The sequence below is a fragment of the Gallus gallus genome, chromosome 1, assembly GCF_016699485.2.
Source record: "Gallus gallus isolate bGalGal1 chromosome 1, bGalGal1.mat.broiler.GRCg7b, whole genome shotgun sequence".
Taxonomy (NCBI): domain Eukaryota; kingdom Metazoa; phylum Chordata; class Aves; order Galliformes; family Phasianidae; genus Gallus; species Gallus gallus.
The window spans coordinates 44,543,788-44,564,921 of NC_052532.1; the positions used below are offsets into that span (position 1 = coordinate 44,543,788).

General features: G+C 40.3%; 2 long non-coding RNA genes across 2 annotated transcripts in view; both read right to left on the reverse strand.

Moving 5' to 3' along the window:
- Nucleotides 1-559: 559 nt before the first annotated feature.
- LOC124417778 lies at nt 560-7,653 on the reverse strand. The gene is made up of 2 exons (XR_006933785.1): nt 4,485-7,653; nt 560-3,764 (listed from the first exon to the last, which is right to left on the reverse strand). It is a non-coding gene; the product is annotated as an uncharacterized LOC124417778 (long non-coding RNA).
- Nucleotides 7,654-19,455: 11,802 nt separating this feature from the next.
- Nucleotides 19,456-21,134, reverse strand: part of LOC121109067 — a 68,844-nt gene continuing 67,165 nt past the window's right edge. The window contains exon 6 of the long non-coding RNA XR_006933784.1: nt 19,456-20,399. This is a non-coding gene — a long non-coding RNA (uncharacterized LOC121109067). The remainder of the gene's footprint in view (nt 20,400-21,134) is intronic.

Sequence of the window (21,134 nt, forward strand, 5' to 3'; positions counted from 1 at the left end):
TATCACTTTCCATTCAGGTCAAAGGGGGGATTCTTCCGAGGTTATTGGTAAAATCTGCCAGCTACCTTCTGTACAAGGCTGGACTCAGAACGTTTCACCCCTTTCCCCTCAGGTGGTGCACTGGGAACGTGGTGAAATAAAAATCCCAGTTGTCTCTACAGGATAGTTACAAGAAGCATCTACAACTGCCTCGCATATTTTATTAAAGAATGCAACATCCCCTCAAGCAATGAAACTCTCTTTTAAGTATGATAGGTTCTTGAATGGAAGCTATGAGATACAGATACGTTGACCAGTACTGTATATATTTAAATCTGCAGTTTTCACCACAGTAGGCATTATAGGAATCTCTGCTTTGTAGAATATCCTATTTTGTAGCTATTCTGATTTCCTTTGAACTTTTCTTTCTGACAGAATTTTAAGATCCTTTTTTTTTTTCTTTTTTGGAGATCTTCCTTCAGTATAGATATGCAATCATAAACTTTGATCCTGCTGCAAAACAGTGTTTCACTTTTTCTTCTTACAGGTTAATAACTTCTAATAAAATCAGACAAAGAACAAAAGTTTCAGGTTCTTTATTCCAGTGAATCTAGCCCCACCAATGACATATGACTTGAGTCTGTGACAGCTTCCACGTTATAATTGAACTCTCCCTAGCAGGGTTCACCCTTTACTGAAGATGAGTGGGTGCCTTTAAAGGGAGACTAGTCTTAATTTCAGAGATGTGTACTTTGGATTTTGGTAGTGTTGGGATTTATCAGTTCCCCAAATAGGGCATACCTCATATACCATTTAAGACTGGAAATCCTATGGTTTTATTGAGGGTGAGAAATGGAAAATCCCAGCTTCAAAAATCATCATTACTCAAACATATTTCTTGGACACATTAAAAGTAACTCTCCCAGTTCAAACTAGAAACAGGAGGGGAATTCCCTACAAAGACAGAAAAAGAGAACCTGACATTTACTTAGGACTGTATGACTGAGCTAATTCTTAGGAAAATGCTATTCAAGCAGGGAAGACATAGGGTTCAACACCAGTTGCAGAAGATTAGAGAGGGCAGTTGCATGACCTTTATCTGTCTGCAAGTTCCCAACTAAAGGCCACATTTCAAAATTTGCAAATAAAACCCTGCATCTTCCTTTTTTTCTCTTTTTTTTTACCCCCACTGCTAGATTTGTAAATCCTCTTTGGTGATTATCATAGGAGATAAAATCTGAACAATTCCACTCTATGAAAACCACCTTTTCTGTCTGCACTATTAAACAAGCCCAGTGGGAGAATGCGATTATCAAGGACTTGCTACTGCAGTAAGTAAATGTCAGTCAGTGGAAAAAAAGAAAATATTATTAGAGTAGAAAGCTGATCAACAAAAGCAGATGAGCCTAAGGGAGAAAAATACCACTTTGAACTAACATACTCTTTAATGTCAGCCATATCTAAATGTGAAGAAAAAGTTTGGTCTCTGACTGTCTCTTTAGCATGTTCCTGTTAAAGATATGTGAACAGAAATCTACTCAGGTATGTGCTAGATATACAGGTTAAAAATCTAAACAAATTCCACAGAGAAAAGCTTTCTATCCTTTTGTTTGTTTCCCAGTTATTATGCTTCATGCAAACTGTGTTGTCTGAGAAACTAATGATGGGCTAGAAAATTTCCCTGATAACATGAAACTGAGCAGTGTTGGAAACATACGAAGAACTCTGATATTATGTAAGTAATTCTGAGTGACTTTCAGTACAAATGGAAAAATATTTAGCGGTAGAAGCTGTGACTTTGTTGTACAGAGCCATCAGTGGCTGCTCAGATACCATCACTGCCATTTGGCTGTAACAAGGCAAGTGAAGCTTTAGGAAGCAGCAGGTGAAGTGATTTTAGGAGGAGCAGAGCACTGGTGAACCCATCAGTGGGGTGTTGGATGTTGTTCTGGTCCATGGGCTGGATAAAGGTGAATTAAGATTGGAAAAGACAGGAGGAGTACCAGGAAAACAGCAGATTGGAAAGTTTATCATACAGGAAAAGTCTTGTTTAGTCTATGAAAACAATGCTGCAGGCATTTTCTAACAATACCCCAGAATGCATTACTCAGTGAGAGATCTATTTAAATTAGAGGACAATGAGGTATAAGAGCTAACTGCAAAGGATGGTCACAGTTAGTTTTGACTTAGCATCTTTCTAACTATTAGAGGAATTAAATTCCTGAACAATGGGAGCAATGAGGAAAAATAATTCACCTGGCTTTAAAAAAGAGTTAGACCACTGCATGTAAGGGACTACATACACAGTTGCCTGCAACAGCAGGAGCTTGTGTTCCAGGATGTATTTGTGGAAATGAGAGAAAAACCAAGATCAAGAAGACAAGTGCTACTTAAGTTACTGAAGATACGCCTTGCAGCAATACTTGAATTATTATGTTTGCTCTAACCTGAAACTTCTTCACTAAATCAGGAAATAAGGACTCAAAGAATCTTCTTTTTTATCCACACACAGCAGCTCTGCTTCATTTTCTATAATCACTGAGAAGCTTTACTGGCAACGAATTAGAAGGTTTGAAACTGGGAGGGGGGAGGGGGGCAGATATTTAATTTGTTGATAACCATAAAAGGCTGAAGCAAAAAAAAAAAAAAAAAAGATTCTTGTAAGGCTGTGTTTTGAAAGGCTCACTGACAGGCTTGAGATTATCTAGAAGCAGTGGGCAGCACAAGGCAAATGTCTCTTGCCTATCGTGAAGCTATGCGCTCCCAAGCATGATTGGGTGATAGTGTTATCATATCAGGTCTGCGTGGCATCTGCTGCAGAGGCTGACTGCATGGTCATGCCACACTACAGTAAGTGAAGTGAAGTGAGGCTGACTGCCTGGCAATGAAGTCAAGTCATGTGACATATATCCCCAAAAAGGGTATACCAATTACCTTAATGGAAAGAAAACAGTTTGTGTGCATGGTTGAGCTTTCATGCTACCCATACAGAGGGCCCGGGGAGTGTGAAATGACTCATGGGTCGCTCCTTTTTTAGAAGACAGTTGAATAAGTTATTAGACAGACAGCTACCCTTGGGCCTGTATATTGGGCTGAGGGAATAGGTAAACACAGAAAGAGTGAAGGAATCAAGCTCACCACAATGGTGTCCTGCTTCTAGGCAAATACTCTTTCTAGTGTCTTAAATTTTTTCCTGTAGTCACAGGCTGAGGGCTGTACTGAACTTTAGGGGCCTTCATTAGTTGCTAAGTTGTGCTTAGACCAACCACAGTGCAGCTATTCAATAAAGCTATTATTTTAGACTGCTTAGCATCTCACAGAAAGAAACAAAAAGCCCCAAAGACCAAGCACAAATTAGTGCTGTTAATCTTTAAAGACAGCTGATCTTTCTGAATATTCTGGGAAATACTTCTTTCTCCCTGATACTAGTAGAGATTTGGTATTTAGAAGGGCAACTCTTGTATAAATGAGGATTGTTTGACTATTTTCTTTAAATGTTGTTGTGTTGTTGGTTCTTTTTTCATGACCATATCAAGCCCAGACACATGGAATTAGCTGGCATTTGTTCATTCCTGAGGATTTGTCTCCTCTTGCAAAGATATTGCTGCCCAAGGTTGCTGACGTAGCCAGTCATGCGCTCATTCAAACACATGCAAGACTTTGTGTAGGGAAAGAGGAGATGTTAGTACACTGAAGTGCCTGTGGGCAGTTGAGAGGTTATATCCATTTAAAAGTGCTATGACTGCAACAAAAAAGAGAACTTTTCTTCGGAGGTTTTGTTCAAGCTGCAAAACAGAATAGGATATTCAGTGATTTATTTTAAACTAAATGGTATGACTCACGCTTGCACCCTATCAGAACTAGATTGGCTAAAAGGCAGTGTCTCACCTATGCCTATGCCAGGAAAAGTAGCAAGAGCATAAGGGAAATTATTATTTCGCTGTTCTGCCATTTTCTGTCAGGCTCCATCAACGTGAAAACAAAATTGCCATGCGGTGGAAATAAGGTAATATGAAAATATGGTCACTGAAATAGTACTAAGTGGTGCTTTCAGAGGACAGAAAGATTCTGCTTTGAACATAGTTGTTAGTTAATAGCTGCCTGACAGAAAAGCACACAGACTTCTATCTCCCTTCCTCCAAGCCTCTTCCCTCCAATATTTGTTATACTGAAATCTCATCAAGTCTTATACAGCAGCTCAGAGCTCTCTTTAATTACTGTCTAAGAACACATCATGTTCTTGAGGCTCATGGGGTGCATCACTGAAAGTTAGACACATTTTAAAATTTTTTGTTTCCAAGCTTATCTGTGGCCTGAGAAGGAAATAGGGTATGAAATTGCCATCTAATTAAATTTCACCATGAGAAAGTTTGCAAGGCTATTCAAAAATGAAAAAAATGCATAATTTCACTGTGCACAGTGGTAGTCTCATCACCTTAACAGGGGATATAGCCATGCAACTATTTCCCTGAGTAGACACAAGTGAAATACATCTACTTACTAACCTCATAATGAGAGTCCACAACTGAGTGCCCTGGTGATCACCTCACTTCTGGAGGTAAAATGAGAATCAGGTTACAGCAGGAAAATAAGAGAGGCAGGAAAATAATAAGAAGTCATGAAATAGAAAGTATCTCAATGGTAAAAATCTGTTCATAGTAATTATATTCAGAAGTGACTTCTATTAGGAGAAATCATTTCAATATCTTTATCCGCAGAGCAACACCTGAGAAATAGGCTGCTATGTCTGATCAAGCATCCCACAAGGAACTCCTCACCAGATAACACACTAGAAATCTGTGAAAGATTGCTAGCAGAATTCAGTTCAGTTGTGTGCCTTACTTAGCCTAAATAAGACTTCCACTGATTATATTTAAGTTATCATATTTATTTAATACCCTGTAGCTGTATTAGAAACCTAAATAATGTCAGCATGAGCTGAAAAAATTTGATTAAAAAAAAAAAGGAACCAGAACACTATTCAGTATTTCAATCTACTCTATACTTCCTCTGAAACATTTATTTCTTCAAACTTCATAATTTGTTTATTTTTTATTCGTTTAGCACCTCTACTTTTTATCAATAATCTCACAAGAAAGGCTACTGCTGCAGAACTTCCTGCTGAGATACTATTAGGAAGCAAAGGGAGTGTCACAGAGGAACACGTTCTCATATTTTCAGTATCACCTTCCTCTTTTTAATTTCCTTTCTATTTGTATGGGAGGAAAGGGAGAGTCCAGAATGCAGTGTCTAAAAGACCTACTAGCTTATCTTCCTGTCGTTCTCTGCTAATACAAGAAGCTTCCCTGCATGTCATCAGCTAGTGTTTTGCCAAGTCAACAAAGTTCCAATTAGACAAACATTCTTCCCACAAAGACTGGTATCTCACTATTGCAAAGATTTGTTGCAAGCTTAGCCAAAATAATCCTTTTAAATGCCTTCCACCACAAAGTAACACCCAAACTATTTTTGCTCCTTGAAATTTAGCAGCCTTCAGTTACACACAGATTTCTCTGAGAAGGCAACTCGTTCTTTGAACATTATGAGCAATTTTTACATAAGATAGCTAATCCAAAAACCCAGTAAAATCCAGCCCTAAAATTTCACACTTCTAATTTTTCAGATAGTTAAAAAATCCCTAAGGAACAGAAATGTGCAGAAATGCGCATTGCAAAATAAATGTTTCCTAAATATATTCTTTCTCATATAACAAGAGAGAATTTTAAAATATTTAAAAATCAGCATAGTTAAATCTAGAACTATTTGCACAATATTCCTTCATCTTTGCTATAATGATAATAATGATCTAGTCCCTGACGTGTTGGACCCTGGAGGATTTCACAAAGCAAGGTGTTAGCATTACTCTAGATATGTAAGTGGGAAGTAAACAGTTTAAATGTTTTACGAGTGGAGCAGTAATTATGTAATATAACTGCTGTGTTCTCTCAATCTTATCTTGAACACCCCACAGTTTCTGTCTGAGGGCTCTCTATTTTTGTACAACTGGAGAAGTTTGTTCTTGTTTCTTGCTTGCTTTATAGTAACTTATCGTGGTAAATTTTAAGTACAAAAACAATTAGAATTTCTGCAGGTCACTGTTTCAGCATTAAGCTACTATAATTCCTGTCATCATTGGATTTAGAAAATAAGAGTTGGTTCCTGTTTGAAAGGGTGTTTCTGAATTTAACTTTTATCAAGGCTACTTTCCATCTTTGCAGCTATTGCATGCTTAATGGATTCCTCAATATGCTTCTCATTACATTTTCAGATCAAGTTTACTGTGTTAATCCCTGTAAAAGAAATAGATTTCTAACATTTGGTAGTGTAGTGTGCAAGAGAAGAGGAAAAGCTCTCGGTTAGCATCACTACACATCAGACAGAAAATTCCCATTGGTGATTCATACATGGATACAACATACCCATTTAAGCCACAGCATTGCTGTGATTACTAACTTGGTGGAAAGAAGAAAGTATGGGACTTCCCATACCACTGCTGCAATGCAAGCAATTATTGACAGAGATGAATTATTATTTCTGTCACTTGTATTAAATCAGAGAGCATAGGCACCACAGAAACACCCTAAGGAACGAGAGTTTCTGTTGACAAGCACAAAGCAATGCAATGTACAGACAGCGTAGATGAATGAGGAAGGTGTAAGTATGTCAGAAAATGGATAGCACAGATATGCAGACTGAATTTAGGACAGCTGCAACCTCCTCACCAAAAATCCCTAATGTATCAGAAACTATATAACCAGGTTTCTGACCTCTTATAGTTTCCCATTGTAACTTTCTTACCCTTGGAACTAGCTTCATCACCTTCAGAGTGAATTTCTACCCACATTTACTTGCGCATGATAAAACAGATATTCAGTGCAATTCAGGGCAAATCATGAAGATCATAGAGCTGGCTGACTATTTTATGGTGAAACAGATTTTCACATGTCCACCAAAATTAAAAACACTGCATAAGGTTATGGCTTCACAGCCTTCTGGCAAACGATGACACATGACAGACCATAGAGCATCTGTGAGCCTCATGATAGGACTGCCTCAGGGCCCCCAGTGCTTTTGGTGGTTTTCTTGTGCAGCTTTCCAGACTTCTGTACTTTTTCCAATGGTGACAAAACCCTGGGATCTCAATCCCTCTGAAAGGCCTGGTGGTTGAGAAGCTTGGCATCCTTCAATACCCTGATTCGTGGCAGGTCTCCAAGATCTGCCTTTCATGCTCATTGGTCTTGGCTCCTATATGGTGCCAGGGCTCCTAACCTCCCTGCTGTCTTATTGACTTTGCTTTGCTTTCATAGCCAAGACAAGAGCTGCAGTGCTTAGCTTTCCACTCACATTTTCACTATGATCTTGCTAAGCCAGCTGACTTGATACATTTTTAATTCTCTACATCCAGGCATCTTGTATTCCATTTTTCATTTCAAAGTTGAGCATTTGCGGTCAGCACCTTCTATGGATCTTCACAGTTTGCTCTTTATCTTTAGCTGTATCTCCAGAAAACCACAAGTAGTAATACAGCATCTAAGGGCAAAACCATCTTCTTGGCTCATATAATCAAGCCACTTCCTTGAGTTTTATGGGTTCTACTAGTAAAAAGATTATTCTGACAGAAAACATTACATCTTTATGATTTTTTCTTTGTACTGATATTTTAAAGATGGGGATTTTTTTTTTTTTTTTTTTTTTTTTGAGATATAATGTTGCTGTGCCAGCTAATCTTGGCATGATAAGTAATCTTGGTTGATGCATACCTTCTGCACACTGGCACAACTTGAGCTGAGGATTACCACTACAGTCTAATTCATTTTTTGTGGGAAGAAAAGCTCTCAACATATGACCAGTTACACATAACACATCGAATATAATTTTGGTTTCAGCAAGAAAACAGGAAGAAGTTCTTATCACACTATTTAGGCATCTCATGCCTTAAGCACACCACTCCACTGCAGAACATTAAATAAAATCATTTTGCCTCACATTTCCTACTTGAATGCATTTTCTTAAATGCTTAAAGTGGCCTGCTTAGACATCCAAAGAGCAGTAACAGCGTCCTAAATAACTTGAAGATAAGTCAAGTAAAAAATAGTTAAGATTTGCTGCAGGTGCCTCCTCTAGTTATTGTGCCTATTCATTTGCAAAATATATTATTTCCTTTTTTTTTCCTTTCTGTCTTCCCTTCAACTTCACTAAAGACCAATACAAAAAACAAAAAAGGGTAGAAACCTTCACAGGAACAAACAGACTTTGTCTTGCGGTGTTCGACAGTGCTGCTCATAGGCACTCAGACCACAATACCTAATAACAATAGCTACTAGTAGTTTAGTTACTAGCATGTGGTAAGATATGTCATGCAAATAATATAATAACTGATTCCATTTTTCCTAATACTATGCATATAGTTCATAAGTTGAAACATGACTTTGAAGCCTGTTCTTGTCTTTCACATTGTTTCATATAATACTCTCACTGATTGGGGTTTCTTGTACAGCAATTTCAGTGTTATGTTTGGAGGCTAAAAGGAGAAGATATGAGAAGTTCACAGTAACTGTATTACTCCATGTGATTTGTCTTCCACTACTTACGTTCTTCATTTTCTCTTTCATACAGTTTCCTTAGGGTTCATTTTATATGATTCACTGTCATCCAGGGAGGATATAGTACCATTTTTTTAACAGCTGTGAAAAACAAAAAGAGTGCTAATAAATATTTCACAAGTAATACAGGATATTCCTGAATAATAATAGATCAATGACCTTTAAATTCATTTTAGACTGCACATTTTGTAGAATTCTTTGTGGGTCTCTGAGGTTTTCCTACTTTCCTCTTACTCATTGAAATGACTGAAAAGTCACACACAACCTGCCTGTTTGAAAGCAGGACTGAAAACATAATACAGATATTGTTTCCACGTGAAAATCTTTCAGTGTCAGTCAGCAGTTCTCTGGATGGGCATGCATACACACAGCTCCCAGGGGAACTTCACTCCACTAAGCTGCACTTGGTTCTCCGCTTCGAGAGCTTGGTATTTATAGCCTTGGGGGTCAATGAGGTTACAGTTCTCTAGGCTGGCGAGTTGTTTCACTAAGGCACACTAAAGTTTTTGCAGAACTAATGATCTCTTGTGAAAAGAGGTAGAATTCAGGGTCTCCTTTAAGGTATTCCTCTTGGTACAATGTTTTCTTCATGCTCGGTATGTACTGCCTCTTCGTTTTTACACCTTACTGCTGGAGTCCTAACCACAGGTAATTGGTGCCCTTTATATCTCCAAGGCATATAGCAGGGAGCTGCAAGAAGCCAAAACTTTATTTCCTTGCTTCTAGTCACCAGAGTACTTTTTTTGGACCTATTGCACGTAGGATGAAGCAGATATCCCGCAGCTGCTCCAAGCACAGATGAAATTTAGGGGCAAACTGAGACAAGGAAATGTATCCTATTTGCAATCCAGTGGCAAGCAGAGCATTTCCCTGAAAAGCACCAAGGCACAGATGTAGCAAAGACACAGTGGAAGGCTGGTTTATACCAACACAAGAGATCTTTCCTCTGTCATGTCCCTTTCCCCTCTTGCTGCCCTGTGACCAAAGCACCCCTGCAGGGAAACAGCAAGGCAGTTTTGATAACTGTGTTCCTGCTATGTATTAGGAGATATATTGTATTTATTTGAATGAATACAACATTTTCATCTGACAGGGATATTCTCAAGGTACCATTCTCTGACTTCTGATAGTTCTCACAACATGGTGTTACCACTGCAAAGAAAGCACATATACACACTAATACAACGTCCTTTAATAGTTCAATTCCTTCTAGGACTGCAGCTTTCCAAGTCAGGGCTGGATACTTGGCCTCAATGAATTCAATCAGAGCTTTGACCAGACTCTTGATGGAACAGTTACATTAGGCAAAGGATGACCAACACTACCTGCACTTCCACTTGTCAGAGGCTGACTAAGACTTACAGTGTGAGATATAATAGTTTCTCTTTTGTTATTTGTTTCCTGATAAGAGGAATCATTCTGAAAATTTTTGCTGCTAGTATTCTTTCCCTAATTCTTGCTAAACTCCTCTGTGAAGTCCTCTGCCAGCAAGTATTTACTTACATATTTTAGAATAAAGCATTTTGATTTGTTGTTTTTTAATCTCACTGAAGGTCTCTCTGGTTTTACGGTGCAGAGCTGTGAGACATAAAGCTTCAGTCATGCCTTCCCACATTCCTGCCTGGAAATGCGTATTGTCTGGCTTGCAGTTAACAACTTGGACCATGGGCCACTTCCATCCAGCCTACTTCTTTGTGCCAGGGAGCAAGGAACAATTTGCGCACAGAGCAAACACAGCTGCATGCCTCCTCCTGTGCATGTGACACTCAACACAGCCTACCAAATTCTTCCCACTGCCATTGTGTTAGAAATATTGAAGGTTAGTTATACCAGTTGAGAGTAAAACGAAAGGAAAAGATGGAGAAAACACAGATCTAACACAAAGGCAGAATTAAATCCATTTTTGATTTATGAAGTACGGAAGGGATCAAGATAGAACATGCAGGAATTAGTTCATCTAAATTCATCAAAATTCCCCGTATTCTCAGAAGCGCGTTGGTTGAGACAGCCCTGACCAAACAAAAAAATAGGCATTTGTGACACATGCTCCTTACACAGTAAAAATTTCCAGGTTCTCTACGTTATCCAAGCATGATCGAAACAGATCAATATTGTAAATACTGTCTCCTAATTGCTCTCGCTGTTTACATCTGACTCTGCTATACCCTCAGAAATGCAGCAAGTTTTAATAACCATCTTTTTGATGTCAGTGATTTCCCAGCCTGATATGAGATATTATGCTGACACACGTATCTGTCTTCCTGTTGTGTACAAGGCAGAGCATTTTGTAAGAAAGTGCACTGCAGCAGTAAGAGCAGTCAATAATTCTTTTGGCCTAACAGACTCTATTAATTTTAAATTTCTGTCATACAACCAATTTCTTGGCACTTATGTTGGCTTTCAATAAGTCATTTCAGCTAACTTAGAGGATCTTTTAGATTTTAAAGATGTTTTGAATTTTCTGCTGAATACACATAGCATTTTATAACTACCAAATTGTTATAGATGGTTACTCACAAAATAATATGCTTTTTCAAAACCCATAATTTACTAACTGCTTTGCTACTGAATTTCTTAACTTGTCCCACTAGAGTGGGTCATTTTGCTCTCATTTTGATGTGCTTAGCATTACCTTGGCATTTTTCTTCCTTATTTTGTATTTATGGAAATAAAAATACATTGTCTGCAATTTTCTTAAATGCAAGGAGTTTGATATAATAAAATGCTCTTGCATTGAATCTAATACAAAATAAAGGTTTTTATCAAAGAAATGTAAGGGTCCACTTTGGGTTTAACTATATTACTATTACTAAATCATGCTCCCCGGGGAGATGAATGTGATCTCGGGTGCTTATTTCCTTTGGTTCCTCTGATGAAGGCAAGCCTTCAACTTTATTTAAATTCACTGGAACTATTACTACACATAGGCCTAAGTACATAGTTACATGCTCAACAGGAGTGAGGATTTTATGACTGGTATCTCTCGCCATTAGGGAAAAAGAATAGTCCAGAGTCCAGTAGAGGAGATGGCTGAATGCATCTGCGATTCACTGTGAAAAGACCACCCATCCTCAGAGCCATGGCCTGACGCTCAGCAGCACATGCCAGAACATGGACGCAGTTCCTTTGCACTGCAAGGGTAATGTTATGTGTAGTGAGGCATTTAAAATCTGCTTTTATTGTGAAGCAGCTCTGCACACACTAAAGACAAAGAAGGATTTTTAAAAAGCTGTTTTGTGGAATGAGTGAAAAGCAAAGTTTTTCCAAGGCAAGAGGGCAGACTCAGAAAACATCACTTGGAATCTTCTGACCCGTTTCCTCCTGCAGGGTGAGCCTGAAGTGACACAAATGTGGGCAGGGAAGGGTTACAGCTTTCCCAGCTGTTCACACAAAGGGACACTTTGCACCTGTTCCCAGTGAATGAAGGTCTGCTTTGTGTGGAAGCAGTTCATCACCCGGCAGCCTTGGCGTGGGGCCTTGGCGTGGGGCAGTGGGGCAAGCCGGACAGGCGCACTCTGGCTGGAACTGGGCTGGGGAGGAAGAGGGAGGCTGTTTCAGGCCCCTTGCAATCAGGCTTCATTAGCTTTAATGTGCAAATATGCCCCCACCTGCAGGCTGATGTCACAGCAAATGCAAACAGCAGGGATGGTCAGCTAAGCGTGAGGAAGAGAATGTGTACTTCTTATTTTAATCCCAGCGCTATTTAGTTTACTGTATTTGCTCTAGGCTGGCATACTTTTCACAGCTACCAGTGAGCTATTATTCAGAAAAAAACTGCACCGTACCATGCCGGTGTAATTATAAAACAATGAACTCGGCATTAACTTTGATGTCCTTTTAGATCTCCATCTTCTCAGTTATGATTTCCCTCAGACATGGCCACCAGATGTGTGTGAGGCCCTCAGTGGGTAGGTGATCTGTGGGACCATGGGGGACAGGACCAGCAGGGCATTTGGGCTCCTTGGGTCATCTAGGCCTCAGGTTGGCACAGCAAAGGTGTGGTCAGAGATGAGAACAGACAAGGAGCCAGGCATGTATGTCTATACTGAAAGAGAATTAAAAAAAACAAAATCCCATAACTAAAATAGTAGCTTCTCATTTTCTCATGTCAGCTGGTGACCCAGCAGTTTAAATCCTTCTCTTCAGTGCAGGGGTCACAAGCAGGGCATAACGGCCACCCGTCTGGGTTGGTGCAGCAGCAGTGGGATAGAACCAGATTTCCTCTCCATCTTCACCCTCTGACCTTCAGAATGTATCACCCCCTGCCCCCACTTTAATCCTGGGGTCTTTACTTCAGAGTTTATAATAAATCAATAGACAGTAAAAGAAAATCCCTGTGGGAGCAACCATTGTGGCCCTGTTATAGAAGCTTAAGTTCCCCACCTGCCACTTGACCAGTAAAAAGCTTGGATTCCCCACTCCAGTCCAGATTATGTAAAACTATTCAAATCCTGAGTGACAGTATTTATGAAGACAGCTGTTGGGTTCTCCAACTGGGGGAGGCAGGGGCAAATGCTGTGGATCCAGTAAGAGCAGTCCTGCTATTCACCCTCTCACAGATGCTTGCAATACGTGCTTATGTTTTATTTTTTGTTCAAGTGGAGGGAAACAAATAACTGATGAGAGAAATGAATAACTCCCATCTCACAAACGTCCCTTATAAACAGTCACTGATTTAGAGACTGTTACCCTCATTCTCACTTCTCCTTGTCCTTTCTCTCCCCACCGTGTTTGGGTCATATTGTTCATCACAAAAAGTGGCAGAAGGGGATAGGGGAGATGCCTTGTAATCTGGTCATTTGTCTAGGCCACCCGGCTTAATACGTTTCTGTGAAGAAGATTACACTGTAAAGATTCTACCATGTTTTCTTTTTCAGTCAAAGTTTAGGTTCATCTCACTGAACTTCTGCTGTTGCCAAGTACTGCCACTCTTGGTGGTATTTTGAACTACATTTTAGCAGCAGAAGTTTGAAATTCAGCAAAACAAAGTGATTTCCAGTGGCAGCGGTTACCATGCACTGGGAAAGGCTCAAACAAGAATCCCAGCCACTCATCTCTACGGTCAATAGTGAAAGTCCTGTTGGCAACTGGGTTCTAAATGTTGATGTTGCAATTACTGGAGTAATTGGAAAAGCCCGATGTTTACACTTCACTTTTTTAAAGACTGGGGAGGACCAAACTCTGCTTCCTCAGAAGTCAGAAAAGACTTTTCTTTTACTGGGAAGTGTGCCACACCAGTGAAGTTTTAGTGAGTGTGCAATGTTCATTTGACCTATGTCACATCTGAGAACAGCTCTAACAATATGACATATCAGCATTTGATTAAACGTCAAAGACACATGACAAAAATACACATAATAAACCTATGACCTTAATATTTTCAGTCTTATCGTTAGTTCTGATCAGGAGCTTATTTCTTATCTTTGTTACATTTGTACTGTTACATTTTTCATGTACAGACTGTGGCCTTTGTTTGGTTTGGAAAAAGAGGCACCATACAATTGTACCAGGAGGAAAGTCATAGGCTCTGTTGCACATAGGCTTCCCTGTTGCAGTCAGGCCAGCCTCAGAACTCCCTCCTGGCACTTCCAGGATGACGGGCAGTGCAGGGCATGGCCATAGACCTCGCGCTCCCCCTGCACTCCCCCTGCATCAGATTTGTCTCCTGGAAAGGCAGTCATCAAAATGCAGTCATCAACTTTAGCTAGTCATCTAGGCTTCCTAACAACTATGAAGGAGAATCATAGAATGGCTTGGGTTGGAAGGGACCTCAAGGATCATCAAGTCCCTAAACCAATGCCACAAGCAGGGTTGCCAGCCACTAGATTAAGTATTAGATCAGATTACTCAGGGCCCCCAAACACCTCCAGAGACAGGACATCCACAACCTCTCTGGGCAGCCTGTTCCAGCACCTCACCACTGTCTCAGTAAAAAATTTCCCCCTGACATCTAATCCAAATCTACCATATTTTAGTTTAAAACCATTCTCTCTTGTCCTGTCTACTCATGTAAAAAGTGATTTCTCCCGTATGTATGAACTCCCTTTAAATACTGGAAGGCCACAATGAGATCTCCCTGCAGCGTTGCCTTTTCCAGGCTGAACAAGCCCAGTTCCTTCAGACTGTCTTCACAGAATAGGTCCTCCAGCCCTCTGATCATCTCCATGACCCTCCTCTGGACCTCTCCAAAATCTCCACATCTTTCCTGTGCTGGGGGCCCCAGATTTGGATACCATATTCCAGATGGGGCCTCACAGGGGCAGAGTAGAGGGGGATAATTACCTTCCTCACCCTGCTGGCCACCCCTCTTCTGATGGAACCCGGGGTACCTTTGGCCTTCCAGGCTGCAAGCACAGACTGCTGGCTCACACTGTAAGTTTTTCATCAACCAGAACACGAGATATGTGTACCTCCAGAGGAACACTGCCTCCCTTCAAGCTCACTTTTGGAGAGAGGCTGGATGAATTGCCCTCTGGGGCTGCACCTTCTACATGGGCTACAAAAAGTTAACCGGGTCCCTTAAAATGAACTGAATAATCCTGATGCAAGACACTGACAGTTTCTTTTGAAAAAGTGAGTAGCATTTTATGCAAGCTATGAAGAAATTAGAAAATTAGGATGGAAGGCATGCAATTCTTCACAGAAGTTTCTACAAGTACAGTTATACTGCATTTATAGTTAATTATTTGACCATGCAACTGCTCATAGACACGTTTTATGCATGTCGCAAAAAATAGCAGATAGAAAGCGTTTACACTTCCCTGATTTGCCTTGTCAAAACATGCACGTTCATTTGTTTGCTATTTTTTCCCCAAGAAACATTGCTGTAATGTATTAGAGAGCTTCACACAAGAAAGGAGCAGGAGTCACTGACAGTTTCCAGCTCTGCCCCAGTAGTCATCCCTTCAGAACATCCTCTAAAGTGGCCAGGACAAGGAGAGAGAAACACTAAAGACTTATTTGAGAGAAGCGTGTTGGGGAAGGTAATCTCCTTGATGGAGTTCAAAGTACCCTCACGTAGACTGAGCAGCAGTTTCCCACTGGCACTGCCAGTGGGAAAGTTCTAGATTAATATTGGAGCTGTTCTTCCCACACTTGTTCGGGACGTGGAGCCCTCCCCAGCACTGACGTCAAGAGACTGTCCCAGGCACCTGGCACATCATGGGATCATGCTCAAACAGCCTGTTAACCCAGCAGATATGTTAAATGGAGTGAACTTGGCAGTTTAAGTTCAGTCCCGGAGATAACATTATCAGAAGAGCCATTTGTCTCCAATGGGAGCAAACATAGGCATCTATCAGGCTCCTTCTTTCCACAGCTCTTGCCAGAAATTAACAGGAAAAAAAATAATAATACCAGAACTTCTTGTATCAGGGTTTTTACTACCTTTATGGATGGTGTTTTATTTGATTTTATGATCTATCTGGCTATTCAGCCTGTAGCACCAGCAAAGCAGCAGCTTTAACCAGAAGAGCCTCAGGAAAAACCCATATCACTTATGTAAGTTTTCTCTTCCAGGCTGCAGCAACATTCTGATCTGGCTACAGCAGCACAGCAATACAGGCACTGTTACCAAGAATATGAAGCTGTGCAATTCTTCTTTATCAATTCATCATCCATTCTTCCCTTTTGAACTATTCTAGACTTCAACACACACCAAGTTCAGAGAGAGTTCATGCTCACTGCATACACTGGGAGGGCTGAAGTCTTCAGTTTCCATTTCACAGGAATCGTTGCAGGTTCACAGAGCGGGCAAAAGGCGACACCTAACATTTGTGCCAGCCTGGCACTCTCTCTGTGCTGCTCAGCCTCCCAGCTCTGCTCCTCACAGAGCTGAAATGGAAATCCATTTGCAGCTAGAAAGCCTTGGCACATCAAAGGGATGCTGTCAAACTGGCAAGCCTAAAATGCTATCTGTCCTCTCTTGTCTATGTTTGTTTGCAAAATCCACATTATCTTTTCAATATAGAAGTGTTTTATTTCCGGGCAGAGCTTTGTGTGAATACTTTTCTAGGTCAGTATCAATGTCAGAATCAGTAAGAGTCCTAGTTCATTGATTACACAGGGGAAAAACAAAACAAAGTACCCATACACAAAAAAGGGAATAGGGTGAAGGCATCTCAATGAAGGAACAGCTTTGTTTGGGCTTGCAGAACAATATCAGAAATGACTGACAAAGCATAGGTTTTTGAAAGTTAGGGAAATTATATGCCATGCACCTTCTCAAATATTGGCTTCATATTCCATATTTAAATGGAGGGATGATATATTGTTTTAGCTAATTGACTTACCTGCGGCCTGCAATAAACAGTACATCATACAACAGGCATCAGCATCATGCACTGCAGTGCATACTAAAGGGGAAAAAAAAAAGATTCCTAGAAATGGAAATATCTGTGACAAACAGAAGATGAAAGAATTATCACTGAACAATGCATTCCCAATACTAATAAGTACAACACTTAAAATCTTTTGATTCCTAGTGAGATGCTTACTTCCAGTAGAAACTGATGGAAGGAACAGACACAGAGTATTACTGCTAAGTTAATATGTTATTTTCACTTGCTATTTTAAAATTTATTGTGCCATTTAATTGCATACTTCAGTTTTAGCAGATGAGGTGGCTGATCTCTATCACACCAGTATAAGTAGCAGCATGTCTCTCTTTGTTTGCTCAGACAGCATACAAGTCATAGCAGAAGACCTGCTCATGGGGGTGACTTTCACCAGATGGAGGGTGCAGCGCTTGCTTGCAGGCACTTGCAGCCCGACAGGGAAAGGTTTACCCTTTGCCAGGCCAAGATAGTGCAACAGGTAAACAGCCGATAGTTTACATAGATATTTACTCACTCTCCTCAGCTTTGACCACGGCAGCATTGTCACTTGCTGCAATTTGTAAACCAGATCTGCTTTGACATTCCTTCATCCCACACCGTCTCCCCAAATCAAAGCTCTCTGTAATTGCACTTGAGAGGCAGACTTGCAAAACTGGAAGTTCCCTAAGGAAGAGGCAGTGTCATCTGATTTGCCTGCACAAGACCTAGCAGAATGAGACCCTAAATCTAATTTGCTGCCTCTAGGCACTGCAGTAACATCACTAATTTAATACAAAGGAGGGACATGCTATTCACAATACTGACTTCTTGCCATCCACAGATGCTTGGCAGGACTTCAGATCTGTGTTTAGGGAGCATGCAGGCTTTGCTGAAATGGCCATTCTTTGTAAAAATATGCCCCCAAGCAGCAATAAAAAGAAACAGATGCAGATTAACACTAGCAAGTCACATACTCAATGTACTATACATGTAATCTAATGCGTGTGAATAGTCCAACTGACCCTACAGCTGTTACAGAAGCACAGCCTAATTGTAGGCATTGTCCTCTCTCACACTGTGAGCTCTCCCCAGAAGCAAGGAGTTTGAAGGCAAAGGGAACAGTACCCACATAGGGAGTGGGGGACTCCAGAGAAGAACAAAGTGTGGTAGAGCCATCTTTGCTTTCCCTAGCAAGCTTTTGGGATTTTAAGTCTCTCTTGAATGCTTGCCATCTCAGCTCCCTCTGCTCTCTACATGCAGAAGGGCTGGACTGATTTATCCTGTCCCAAGACTTAAGAGGCTTGGGATATATCAGTATGGTTGGAGGAGAGAGGGAGCCTGGATAACTTGCTTACGCTGGTCTCCAATTTCAGATGACTAACATCAAGAGAAAGAAATCTCTCACTAATGGCTGACTTAGTTATCCTGCCTACCATAGTTTCAGAAGTGAGAGACATGTAAAAACCCTGGTTTCTGGGGCTACCAGAGCTTTACCACTGTGGAAACAGTAGTTGTGACCTTGCAGGCAAGCAGACTACCTGAAGTGGTTGCATAATTTTAATATTCTGTATCCTTCCTTGCACTGATTGCAGAGACAGGGCCTGGTGGTCCCCACTAGAGCAAGGATCAAAGCACTTATTGCTGTCTTGGTCTTGGTGTCATAGGTATCACAACTAAGTTATTAGCACAGATGGGGTGGCCCAGCATCTCCAGAAGTTTTCACTAGAACTTTGGTTACTATGACTGTGCATTTTGGAGAAGAAATTCAAAAGCCCAGAGAGGTCATAGAATCACAGAATCATAGAATCGCTAAGGTTGGAAAAGACCCACAGGATCATCCAGTCCAACCATTCGCCCTTCACCAATGGTTCCCGCTAAACCATGTCCCTCAATACAACATCCAAACACTCTTTGAACACCAGAGTCCAGAAAAAGGCAGTGATAAAACAGAGACTGTAAATCTATTCTAGCCCTAAATAGATCAAATTTAATTGTGAAAGGGAGGGGAGGACAGGAGAGGAGAGGGAAACTGTGGTAGGTGAACTGTGTGTGTGTGGTAGCACGTGTCCCTATGGTTTTCTTTAGGAAGTCCCAGAACCTTCTGCTACTTCTTCCTGTTTTCAAGCTGCCCTCTTGCGTCATGTGATCAGGTGTTTTTGACCAGTGTGAATTCACACCACCATTTGTCTCCATCCTCTTGGCATATACAGAGACTTAGAGTCAATGACCTTCCACACTACATCCACTGCTCCTCTCAAAGGATCTATTATGTGGCTCAGTGGAAGAGCACAAGAACAGTTCTGTTTGAGTCAGCATGACTCTTACAGTATAAACACTGCAGAAAACCTCTCCACGTAGCCAGCCTCATTTTGCTTTAGTCAGGAAAGGTCAAGGCAAAATTGCAGTCAGGATAAAATTGGTCAGTGTTTGGAATCAGTCCCACTTGAGCTTGATTTCCTGTTTTTGCAAAAAAAAAAAAAAAAAAAAAAATTATCTGAACATGGAGTTTAGGAGTTTAGTGAATGTTACTATACACCTATACACATGCATTTCACTTCACATAAAGTAGTTCCTTGAGTACCTTATAAAGATATCAGCATGTGTAAGGAGCTGCTTGTTCTGCAGCCACCAAGAAGAACCAGAAGAAATGTGAAGGCCAGTGTTTTTATTCTATCCTTTGCTATTAATATTATTGTGTTAGTTTATTCAGAGAGTTGCCTCTAAAATTAGTGCCAATCCCTTCTAGAAATATGTCGAGAAAGAAGAAGCCAAACTGGTGGCTTCCTGCCTAGGACCCCAACATACAAGAGTAATCTATGTACTCTGAATTTCAGACTGGGAAAATGCATTCAAATCTATGTTTTGTTGTTTGGTTAATCGAGATACAAAAGTTAAAAAGAGTGCATGTATATCCATCTGTATATAAATATTTTAAAAACAAAAGTATATCTATATAGAGAATAATTAGATGCATTATTGATTAAATAGCAATCAAAAGTGAGTGCTTGTTAGCTCTCTTTTTAATGGGATTTCTGTTAAAGTTAGAAAATTGATCTCCCTGTTTCCTTCAACCCTACCCTTCTATTTGCTGGCAAATCCTAACAGAAGGACTAAGAAAGAACATGAATTAGACAATGTAAAAAAACTCCAACATATAGGATTTTAGCATCCGTGAAACACCAGAAATCACTTTACATGAGTATTCCAGCACTGCATATGCCCAGCAGATGCCTAGTACTTCTCCAGAGCAGATGTATTCTTCTATAATATTAACTGGCAATCATGATTTTCTTCCTCTCCATTACTCCAGCTTCAGTACTCTCCATCAGCTTTCTGGATTCCCTTCTTGAATACCTAACATAAAATGCTTTTGGAAAGATGAGAAAAAAAGAAGTTTAAGTTCACCTTTTACTTACTGTTTTTGTTCTGGTTTGTTGTTTGTCTGGGTTTTCTTTTTGCCTTCTCATAGCAACTCACTGTCCACTACTCTGCTGGACCTTTTCTGGAGTAGAAAAAAATAATCTCTACACCATATATCTAGATATGACCTTCTTAATTTTCTTCTGAATATAAATTCCTCAGTATACCTTAAAATGTAGGTTTGTGTTACAGAAAGCTGCTTTTCTCCATCTGAACAGTCATCAGAGCTTGTATCTTATCGGTGATGGTGAAGGTATGAAAACTTTCAGAAATGCAATGCAGCGTGGCTTCTGTGTCAGCCATGGACCTCTCCATCTCTGCTTCATAAGAAGAGCTTTCTTCCTCTTCACACAGACACAGATGATGTGGTCAGTAAAAAGACTTCAAACTAAACCATTTTATTTCCAGAAAACACTTTTGACTCTTCTTCATTCATATCCATGTAATCTTTTATCTTCAAATTCCACAACTCTCCCTTTTCATACTTTAGTTTCATATCTCCAGTTACCCAAATGATGACTCCAATTCTATCTCTTCCAACACCCCAACTATATGTTGGTAGAACTTGTATCTTCTCCCACTTCCTGTCGTACACTTTCTACTTCTTGCTGCAAGCCTCCTAACGCTGTTCTTCCTATGTCCTCATCAGCATATATCTTGGGAATATTTACTGAGAATATGTATTGTTGAGGGACGAAAACTAAAAAATTCACTGTTCTTGTTCCTTCCTCTCTGTCCTTCCATAACAGAGCATGACCTCCTTGCAGCCTGGCTCAGCCCAAGAAAAGTGAAAGACAGCAAGACAGCAGCCATGAGG